At 56.7% G+C, this 11,018-nt stretch overlaps 1 protein-coding gene across 1 annotated transcript in view; it reads right to left on the bottom strand.

Annotated features, from left to right (window-relative positions):
• LOC120372874 (coronin-7-like) overlaps positions 1-11,018 on the bottom strand; it is a 176,262-nt gene that overhangs the window by 67,283 nt on the left and 97,961 nt on the right. The gene's annotated exons all lie outside the window — the stretch shown is intronic.

Below are 11,018 nucleotides of genomic sequence, written 5' to 3'. Positions count from 1 at the left end.
ACAGCCTAGTAAGCCGCCCTGGGGTGGGGCAGCTCCCTTTTCTCTTGGGCTGACCCACAGCCTGTCTGCAGACACCCATGTGTCAGTTACCCTGGGAAAGGTCTTTGGAGCTGTGGAGGACAGAAACTTCTTTGTTTCCTCCCTTTTCAAGGTGACTTGCAAAGGAAATACACTGGCTGTAGGGCTTGCTTGGCTTCGGTTCTGGATTGAGGAGGGCAACTATGTGTTTGGGGTTGTTTTGTTTCTTTAACCTTTGGACTAGCAGGAACATCAGATCTGAGCTTCCTGTTTTGGTGGAGGACTCAGATGTGGATTGGGTCTTTTCTCAGCCCTTCGCTGCATCGTCCCTAACAAGGTATTTCCTTCCCCCCCACGTTGAATAGACGTTGACAAGAAAACAACCAGTTTTAAACAACCTGAATAAAACTCACTGCGCTTCCAGGCATCAGGTTTTATTTCCTTAGTATCTCAGATACCAATAAGCTACCACCAGTTCCCCAGTCAGCCACAGACCTTCCAGGGTAGGCAGAACATACATTTCTAATGTGAAAAACATAAACCCAATGCCCTTTCGACACTGTGAAGGCCTGTACGGTACTCCTGTGCAGCTCAGCTTTGAATGAGACCTGGCATTCATGGGAACCACTCAGGGAACTCTTAGCAGTCAGAGCGGGCGGACTACACGCTCGCCCTCCGTGGGGATGGTGGAGGTACCAGGAACTGGTCCCGCTAGCTTAGTTCTTCTCTGCCCACCTCCAGAGAGAGCTGCTGCAGCAAGGGGTTTTGTTGAGGTCGGAGAGTGAAGAATACATCCCTCCCCAGCCACCCCCCTTCCAACAGCAGGGTGCAGACCACAAGCCCATCAGTCGCCAGGCAAAGAATAGTGAGTTCTCCATCCCAGCAGCTAGGCTGCAGGTTCCACCTGGCTGATTAGCAATCAGTGAACAAAGCTCCTCAGAGCTAAGGGAGGGCTGGGCTACCAGCCCAGCACGGAGCCCCAACCCCACAGGAAGGCCCTGCTGGAGCGTGACACAGCATTACAGCTCGGAACGGCAGTGCAAAAGACCCTGGCCCTTACGCCCAGGAAATGCCTGGCTCAGCCTGGCTGCTGCCAAGGCGTTCCACGGAGGAGACCACTCCCTGCTCGCTGTGAAAACAGCAGCCCCACGCTCGGTGTGTAACACGTCAGCACACAGGTTCCCACAGGGCTGCCAGACATCACCCAGCACTGAAATGCAGCCACCTCTGGGGGGCAGAAAGCAGCAGTGGCTAATTAAACATAGCATCATTACCCAACAGCTTAGGCCTGGAAGTGAAGAAGAAACCACCATATCCCATGGAATGGCAAGGAAACAGACCATAACCACCAGAGTGGAATTTGGCTGAGACGGGGTGAGAGCCTGCTCAGGACCGATAGCACCTCTGCAGGCAGAGTCCTCCTGGCACTGTGCTAGGACGCTGGGTTAGGGCGGGCATAGGGGAGAGACAGCCACCTACGGAATCACCAACACCACTTCCTGCAGCGCAGGGGGTCAGATGGGTGCTCAGCCTCCGGGGGTACGGCTGCAGGTGGAACTATCATGCAGGGTAGAGCTGAAGTGCAGGGATAGGATCAGCCTGGAGGAGCCCCTGAAAATGGCTTTCTCAGCCATGCCCGCTGCAGGGTCCTCTCTCTCTAGCCTCCGTCTGATCCCACCATTGTCCAACCACCACAAAACCAGCAGTGATGGGACGTGTCCTGCCTACAGGCCGAGCCAGGCGTTCAGCAGAGATCTCGTGCTCCGCTCCACCATCAGAGGGCAGAGAGGACGGTTCAGCCACAGGACAAAAGGCTAGCACCATCAGGGTCCCCTGCCCAGCCCCAGCCCGGCAGGCACCGGGGGCTGGGTCGCTGTACTCAAACTGACCCATTGTGCCCCAGCCCAGGGGATGAATGAAAGACAAGCTGCCCCACAGCGCATGCTGTACTGGGTTCACAGGGGAAGGGGGCAGTTTCCCTGGCGCTCTGTGTGCCTGCAGGAGGGTTGGCTGGCTTTAGGCAGCCCCAGCGTGTTTACATGGAGATTTGGGAGTGCGAGAATTTAGAATTCATTTGGTTTCACTTTTCCTTAGCCGAATTCCATCAATATTTACACAGCTGCCTCTCATTTCTTCACCCACCACCCTTGCCTCCCCCTCCATAGCCCCCCTCCCCCCGACCCAGCCGCTCGCTGACGGGCCCGCCTGGCTCTGATTAACGCAGCGTTACAGAACTCGGATTACGCATGGATCGGAGTGTGGCCTGCAGCCCCTGGCCCAGCTCCCCTCCAGACTGCAGGGGCAGGTAGGGCTCTCGGAGGGCAGAGGGCTGAGATGGGCAGGCCCTGCAGCACTGCTTTTCCCTGGCTCCCTTTCCCTCTCCATTGCAGCAGCCTGAGTTTCCCAGTGCGGGGCCTCTGCCGAGCAGGTGTTGCCAACAGACAAGTTCGGCTGTGAGAGAACAGCAGAGGTTTGAGTCAGGCCCGGTGCAAACAGCGCCCCCAGATCTGAATTGCACCAGCCATTGAGCGCCTGCATCCCCAGAGCTGGCCCAATACTCCACCCTCGCCAACCTGCGCTGCTGCTATTTCAATCCTGGGCCTGCCCCCCTAGTTCTGCCCAGACCCCTCGCTCCTGGCTCCCCAGCCTGGCTATTTCTCTCCTTGACCACGCGGACAAAAGCTTTCCTGCCTGCCACGTGTGGTGGTGCGGACACACAATAGCGCTGCCTGGAGAAGCGAGTGCCCAGTGCCAAGCCCTGGCCCCTGAGCGGCTTGGTTCTGCTGGGTGAGCTGTGGGCGCAGGGGGGCTCACGCAGCCTGGCTGGGTGTAGCTGCCAGAGGTGTGAGGCAGTCCCAGGGAGCGTCCGGGAGAGGCTGGGATCCGGTCAGTGCAGGTAGCTCCTTGGCTCGCTGGGCTGGAGGTTTTCCCTTCCAACGTACCACGAATCTGTACTTGGCAGAGTGCTAACCACGGCACTTATGATGCCAGCCTGAGCGTGCAAAGCTCACCCCACGCAGCAGGGGTCAGGTCTAACGATCTCCTTGACACTATTGACATGGACCCCGCTGTGAGCACAGCACTGAGCGCCAGCCAACGTCCCGCTGCCCTGCCTCCTGCCGGATGGAGCCGCAGCCTATGGGCCGCCCCACGGGGAGCAAGGGGCATGGGCAAGGGTGGCAGACCTGGGCCTTCAGCCAAGGCGAGGCTGTGCCATTATAAACACACAGCTCAAAGGCCACTTCTCTCCACTGCTCAGACTTGTTCCCTGTCCCTCCTGCACACTGCCTATGCCCCTTCTTCCAGAGCCGAGGTGCAGGGGTCTCCCGTATTCTCCCAAGTCCTCCAAGTGTCGCCATTCACCCCCAGTGCCCCCAGCAGTTCACACAAGGAACCAGCCCTTCCCCAGCTGCTGCAGAGCCCGGGCCATTGCGCATAACACCAACGCCTCAGGCCTGTTCACATCTCCCTAGTGCGGTGACTCGCAGTATGTCTACACTACCCGCCAGATCGGCGGGCAGCGATCGATCCAGTGGGGAATAATCGACCTCTGAGCACTCTCCTGTTGACTCCTGTACTCCAGTGCCGCGAGAGCGCAGGTGGAATCGACGGGGGAGCAGCAGCAGACTCACCGCGGTGAAGACACCACAGTAAGTCGATCTAAGTACGTCGACTTCAGCTACGTTATTCACATAGCTGAAGCTGCATAACTTAGATCGATCCCACCCCCGTGCAGACCAGGCCTCGGAGGAGGGCTGGGGAGCCGAGTGCTGTTGGGAGTGTGCTATACGGGGGGGAGGGAAGGATGGGTGGCTAAGCACAGCCCCAAGGCAGGAGAGCTCACTGTGGGCCAGGATACTGATGCACCACGCTCAATGAGATCACTGCTAGGCAGTGTCACAGGACTGTTAAGGGCCCAGCCGCACACGTGTACACAGGAGACCGCAGGTACGGTGACCAGACAAGAAGTGTGAAAAATCAGGACAGGGGGTGGGGGGTAATAGGAGCCTATATAAGAAAAAAAGACCCAAAAATCGGGACTGTCCCTATAAAATCGAGACATCTGGTCACCCTAACTGCAGGTCTCGGTGCAGCCTGCATGTGTCTCACAGAGCACAACACATTCACTTGGCCTGCGCTTGCCTGACATCTCCTGTGGGCCAGCATATCCAGCCCCATGGGACTTCTTTAGCAGCCTTAAATATAAGTGAGCACACACCCACACGTGCACACACCTCGCACGCGAATGCACACACTTCACACACACACACACAGCGGATATGAGCAGGGGAGCTAGGAAAGGCTGCCCAGCGGTTTCCATTCTAGCCTCTTTTTTTCACTCGGTTTCTGACTTGTTCCCCTTTCGGGCTGGAGTTTGCAGGCCTGTCTCTGCCCAGTGAGCAGCTTCATCTGGAACATCTGAGCAGACACAGGTCAGCCGCTCTGCTTGCCAGGAGAGCGACTCAGACAGAGGTTTGTTGGCTCCTAGCAGCCGCGGGACTGACATATTACCCCATTTGAAACGGGGACTGTGACCTGGAAATCAGGTTCCCCAAGGAGCGGCCAGGGGGCTCTGGAGCAGGCCAGTTAGTGAGCATGTGGAACGATTCTTTCACACACCCGACCATGGTGCAGGGCTGGGTCACCTTTCCAGTCACGTGCCTCAACTCCTGGAGCACTGACGCCAGCAGAACAGTGTCTAGGGTAGGGCTTAGGGATACTGCCTCAGCCCCTGCACCTGCCTATGGAGCTTTTAATGCCACAATCTCTGCATTCCCTTCACACACTGCCTCTTCTCACCTGGCTAGACAGCACCTAGCACAATGGGGCCCTGCTCAGTGCTGGGGCCACCAGGCCCTGCAGTAATCTATCATAAATAATATATACTATTGCTACGTCCCTCGCCACCATCACCAGAGCAGCTGGGTGCCTCACAGCCTTTTCTGTATTCATCCCTGAGGAGCAGGGCAGGGCTACGGGACAGATCTGACAAAGTGACTTGACCAAGGTCCCACGGGGTGTCTGTGGCAGAGCAGGGACCTGGATACAGCTCTTCTGAATCCCAGAGGCTAGCACCCTAACCACTGGCCATCCCTGCTCCCTTACAGGGAGCTAGAGAGCTTATACTCCCTGTCTATGGAATTGTGGTCTGGGGCTGGTAATGAGAAATGGAGCCTTTGCCCCTCGTTAGCCAGTGTGAACATGACTCAGACTGGTACAGCCCTGGAGCTATTACTTCAGTTCAATGGGGCTCAGGCAAGTTCGAATGCTGATCTCAGGCCAGTTCTTTGTGGTCGAGTGGGCACATCATAAAAAACAGCCTCGTCCACTGGAACTAGCCGGCCCCTTTGTTGGCAGGGGAAGCCAAGGACTGGGGTGGGCAAGGGGTGAGGTGGAGATTGCAAGACTGTAGCTATTACATGTGTAGAGTTTGGCTGCCTCCATCCTCTCTCCCAGGAGCGCTAACCACATGCCTAACAACCAGCTGGATTTTAGTTCCCTCACACGGGTCGTAAGTTTAACTCCCTCTCCCAGCCCCAAAGCTCAGCCTCAAATCCGTGTCTGAGCAGAGCTGAAGTTGGCCCAGGGCAGAGGAGCCAGAAGGTCCCCTGGAGTTCTACTGTGAGGCTGCAGCTTGGCAGCTCTGGGTGCCAAGGGCTGATGCCTGCAGACGGCCTGGCGCGAGAAGTCGCCCTGCGCCCGGAGGATTCTGGCTCGGGCAGCGGATCATCCAGCACAGGCGCGACTGGACCGAGCTGGATTTTTTGGAGTCACTCCTCAGGTGGACTTCCTGGAGGGCTGCTTTCTATTAGAGGAGGGGCCATCTCTCTGGGAGCTGGCACTCAGATCTCCGCGGCCAGGCGAGAGGGACGCCCTCTTCCTTTCAAAGGGCCCATTGTAGTCCCCTCCCAGCAGATTTTTTAAATTAACATCCCAAATTCCTCTGAAAATTGCTGCTGACTAAATATTTTTGCGGGGAGCTTTGTATATTTTCCATCCCCACAACGAAGAGATGAAAAATCTTTTCTCAAGTCCAAGCTTTCTGTTAACCAGCGGAGAGTTGGTGGAGGGCTAGAAGGGGGCGGCCAGGACGAACTGGCTGCAATATTAACTGTTGCTCTGCAGTGTTCTCGGCCACCCTCGCTCCCTCCAAACCCTACGGCAGCCGTCCAGGCACTGGCTCCTGAGCTGCTGGGTTAATAGACTTGTACAGGGAAGCAGCTGATCGCAGCCAGACTGCGCTCGCTGGATCTTCCAACACGAGGCAACAAATGAGGCATTATACGGCTTTGCACCGTAGTTGTCGAGAGATGTGCGCAGAACAGCAGCGCAACACCCGCTCCCATACGCATGAGGGGGGAAAGCGAGAGCCCAGCGCTGTATTTCCTGGTCCGCTTGGGAAAGGAAGGGCGGACTCGCTGCTGTGCATGGAAACGGCAAGGAGGAGGCAGGCCTGGCCTAGGTCAGGTGAAATGCCTCATCATGGAACCTTGTTTGTCAGTTGGCCAGGCAACACTGCCCCTCAGACAGCAGGTCAGCACAGAGCAAGGAGGCTCAGCTCCTCAAGCCGATTCTCCAGAGAGGGTCCAGCTCATCTGCCAGGGGCTGTCAGCACAAGGGGCACCGGATGCTGCCTACTGCATGGCCTAACAGGTACGTCAACTGGCTGTATCGAACATACAGACGGAGACAGCTGCTGGTAGCCCTGACAACACTTTACAAACCAGCTGGGTAGGCAGCCCAGCACCCTGGGAGGTAAGAAAGGGATCTAGATGGTTCATGCAGGTTAAATGCAGCCACTTCTAGGGTGGATCACAGCAACTATGGAACAGCACACAGCAACACTTCACTTCATCTCCTGCCACAGGCTGCTGTGTCTAATGGAAATGGCAGGGGTACATTAGGTAGCAAGCATGTCACTCAGAGTTAGAATTCAGCAGGACACTGGCATTAAAGACCCCGGCCAAGATTTTACCTGAGACCCCCAGAAGGGCGTGATTTTCACAGCACAGGTCCTGGGAGGAGAGGGAGGGCTTCAGGCTGTCAGGCCATGACTGGACTGTCACCTTCACCACTGGATCAGGGCCAGGCGTGGCCCAGCAGGCCAATCCATTGACTGGAGGCAGAGGAGACCTGAGCTGCTGGCAAACAATACTGCCAAGAGCTGAGAGGATGCAGCGCTGGCCACAGGAAGCCCAGCTGGGCTGCACAACAGCCCGAGGAATGGCCAGGTAAGGGCAGCTTACAGGGCCCCAGATGCACAGACAGCTTCCCCAGGAAGTGATCCCATGTGAGCCTGGTGCTGGTGAAAGCTGCTGGGTCCACAGCCCTGGAGACCAAAGTCCTCCTACTTCCATAGTGATCAAGGCCAGAAGGGACCATTAGATCCTCCGGCCTATCACAGCCCAAATGCCCCTGCGCTGAGCCCCACTTCACTTACACCAAAGCATTGCCGTGCGCAGGGGCTGACCTGGGAGCCCCAGGCAGAGAACAGGAGGCTGTGCGGTGGCGGGAGATCCTCTACCACAGCCACAGATCACTGTGCCTGTAATCTGCAGACACTCAGCCCATGGGGCCCCTGGGAAGCCACAGCCATTTCAGAACCGTGGCCCGGCAGTTGGCGTCCGAGAGCAGCCTGGTGCAATCCTTCCATCATAGACCAAAGCTACCACGGACAATGCAGGCGGAGTGCGCCAGCAGCAGATTAGAGGAGGCCCATTGTGCGGCGGTGGCTAATTCCTGGGTGCTGAATCAGCACCAAGGAAGGATTGCAAAACCCCTGCAATTAAACCCCAAATCCCTCTTGCTATTAAATCCAGCCCTTGCTGGTAACTGAGATCTTGAGCAGGAAGCCACTGCCGGAGCCTTGGAGCTTTGCATGGGGCACACATCCCACACCAGACCCACACTTGGCAAGGCTGCCATTTGCTAATCTAAGTGGGGTTTCTCTCCTTCCGGTGCTGCATGCCAAGCACGCTCTGACAGCTCTAATCACAGAGGATAGCAATGGCTGGGCTGGAGCAGACCCAGGATCCTGTCTCTGACGCTGGCCACAGCCACTCCAGAAGAAGGTGCAAGAGCCCTGCAGTTCTGGGCTGCCTGGCCACAAGGGAAGTTCCTTCCTGATCCCGGCAATTAGGAGCTGGCTCGCGCCCTGGAGCAGGAGGGTTTATAGCTCCTTCCAAACTCTTTATTTAATCCTTATTATTGTAATTCTGAATGTTCTCATCATCCACAGAAACAGCCAAGCAAACCCCTCTCAGCTCCCGGCTGCTCTGACCTCTTGTGGCAATGAGTTCCGCAGGCTGAGTGTGTGGAAAGAGCATGTCCTTTGGTCAGTTTTAAAGCATCCTTTACGGTTTGATGAGCTGTTCCCTTGTTCTCACGTGAGAAAGGGAACTAGACTATCCTGATCTCCCTTCTCTGAGCCAGAACTCATTGTTTGACTCCTCTCTAAACCTAGCAGCCCCAATCTTTTGCATCTCTCCAAAGCTTCCCTGCCCCGAGGCTAGACAGGGCTAGAGCTTGCTGGCCATAAGAATCCAGCACAGGTTTCTCTCTGCCTTCCAACATTGTGTCCAGCATCTACGCAAGGTTTTCCACCTTTGCTCCAGCCCAGGAGAGGTTCCTCGCCTGAGGAGGGCTTGCTGGTCACCAGCCTCCATTTGTAGTGGCTGTGTAAATCCAGCCCCATTCAATGGACTCCAGCAGGCCTTCCTCGCTGCCTTTGGCCCAGGGAAGTAGTTCAGCATGTTCTATAGATGGTCACTGACAGTTTACAAATGACTTAGACTGGACACAAGGCCAGCTGGGCAGGGTGGTCTGCAGGGCTTTGGCCAGCCTCCTCTTCAGTAACTCAAGCAGGGACCCCTCCACTTCCTGCTACACATTCTGTGCTTTCTGTAGCTCCCTCCCCCCGCCCCCCAGCCCCATGGCAGCTGCAGAGGGATTTGGGAGCTGGAGTACCAAGGGTGCTGGTTAATTGTGTGCCACCCTACTGGTCAAGGAGATGAGGCAGCAGGGCTGGACAGCTGGGATGCTCTGATGGAGGGAGATTTAAAGAGAAAACATGAGGGCACAATCCTCCCTACGTAAAAATCTGCGAGCGGGACAGGGCGGCCAGCAGTGGAATTTCAGGGGCACTTTCAGGCAGGGTACTTCACTCTTGTGCTAGCACCAGCACTCTCATCATGATCCAACATGCTCCCTCTGCTAGCCATGCTTAGAGCTCAGTGCTCTGGCATAGCTACAGCTCGCCCAGTGACATGCAGCATCCCAGCACCCAGGGCAGGGTATGGGGGTGTATCTAGATCTTGCCTCCCATGTAGAGCCCGTGCGCAAGGGAGAGCAATTGCCTGCTTCCCGGAAAGCTGCAGAGGCCTGAGTGCAGGAGGGCAGGCGTACGCCAGAACCACAGCCGGGGCGAGGGCGCCGGCCCATCTGGGAATCATTTCAGCAATTGCACTGCTAGCTGCCTTCCATCAGCCCGCCGGCCCCTCACCCCGCATGCAGCTATTTTTACAGGGAGTAATTACCAGGTCAGCCCTGTCCTGCAGCAACCCAGCTCACCAGACACTATTAACCCTTTCAGGGGGAGAAGCAGAGAAAATGGCACCTGCAGGCTTTGGCCGAGATACCCTGCATGGTGCCAGGGCACGCACATGGCAGCTCCCACTTCTCTCCAGGAGTTCCTCCTGTGCAGCCCTTCTCCCCGTGGGGAGGGCATCACGCTGGTCTCTGGCACAGCGTGCAATGGTGCCCTTGCCAATGAAATGCTGGCTATCACCTTCAGACAACCTCGGGAGCTGCTTCTTCAAGTGGCGTCCACTCAAAGCGATGCGTCTTGCAGCACCAGTCCCGAGCCCTCCAGGGCCTGCGTCTCAGGGCACTGCAATCAAGGCTATGCACTGTCCCACGGGTGCTAATGCACCGGGGGAGGTGGGAGCCCTGGGCCAGGCAGGGGTTCGTGAGAGCACCATACCATGCAGTGCCAGAGCAGAATCTGCCTTTGAATTTCTTCACTTTATGTCTTTGTGTCTCAATCTGGATGTGCCAGTGGCATGCGGGGGGAGGGAGAGAGGAACATTGGCACAAGGTGGGGAAGGAATCTGCACACACCGCACAGAGCTGTGTCAGTGCTGAATATGACAACAAACTGCTGACAGCAAACATTTGGCAAGGCTGGTTTTTCCCTACTGGTGAAAGGGGCCAGGCTGACAATCTCAGAGACAAGCCACATCCAAGCTGCAGCATCTGGGCAGTGCCAGGACAAGATTCCCCTGGGCTGCCCCCCCCCCAATGTGCCTCAGTCCTGACCTTGGCATCCATGGCTCCGTTCAGTCTTCAGAGATGGCCAGCCAAGCGGGTGGTTTGTGTGATGTGGTCTCCCTTACTACACCCCTCAGCACTTACCCAGGCCCTGCCTTCTCCCCCCATCCCATCACCAGAATTACTTTGTCCAGTCATGGAAAAACAGCCCCACGTCTTGCTTCAGCGCGAACTCCTCCCCACTCCAGCCAGGCCTCTCCCTCAGTTCACTCACCACCTCCTTGAATCTCCTGGACCCAGGGGAGGTTTGGCATCAGCTCCCAGGTTTCATGCAGCCACCTCTTCCAGGCCAGCCCCACAATAACCTGGGGGCATGCCATGTTATAACCCTTGCCCCGGGGAGCCATTTCAAAGGCTTCGATCTTGGTGGTAAATGGGGATCTCCCTTGGGCAGCCTTCACACTGCCCAGACGTAGCAGGGGGCCACACTGGGTGCCAGTGCTGGAGTCTCGCTACCCGTTGGGTTCCATGTAGAATTCTGGGTCTGGCATGTCAGAGCCAAGGTCCCAACCCTCCCTGACCTCGACGCTGTCATCACCAACCTCTGTCTGTTTCAGGTACGTGTGGGTGACAAGAGGAAATGGAATTCAAGAGACCTCAAATCGCTTCAATGCTGGGAGCACAGCTGCAGGCTTCAGCTGGCAGGGGCATGCCCAGAGCCAGAGACTCAC

The sequence above is a fragment of the Mauremys reevesii genome, linkage group 10, assembly GCF_016161935.1.
Source record: "Mauremys reevesii isolate NIE-2019 linkage group 10, ASM1616193v1, whole genome shotgun sequence".
NCBI lineage: Eukaryota > Metazoa > Chordata > Testudines > Geoemydidae > Mauremys > Mauremys reevesii.
Note: the sequence above shows the minus strand (reverse complement) of the source record. Positions and strands in the feature narration are given on the sequence as shown.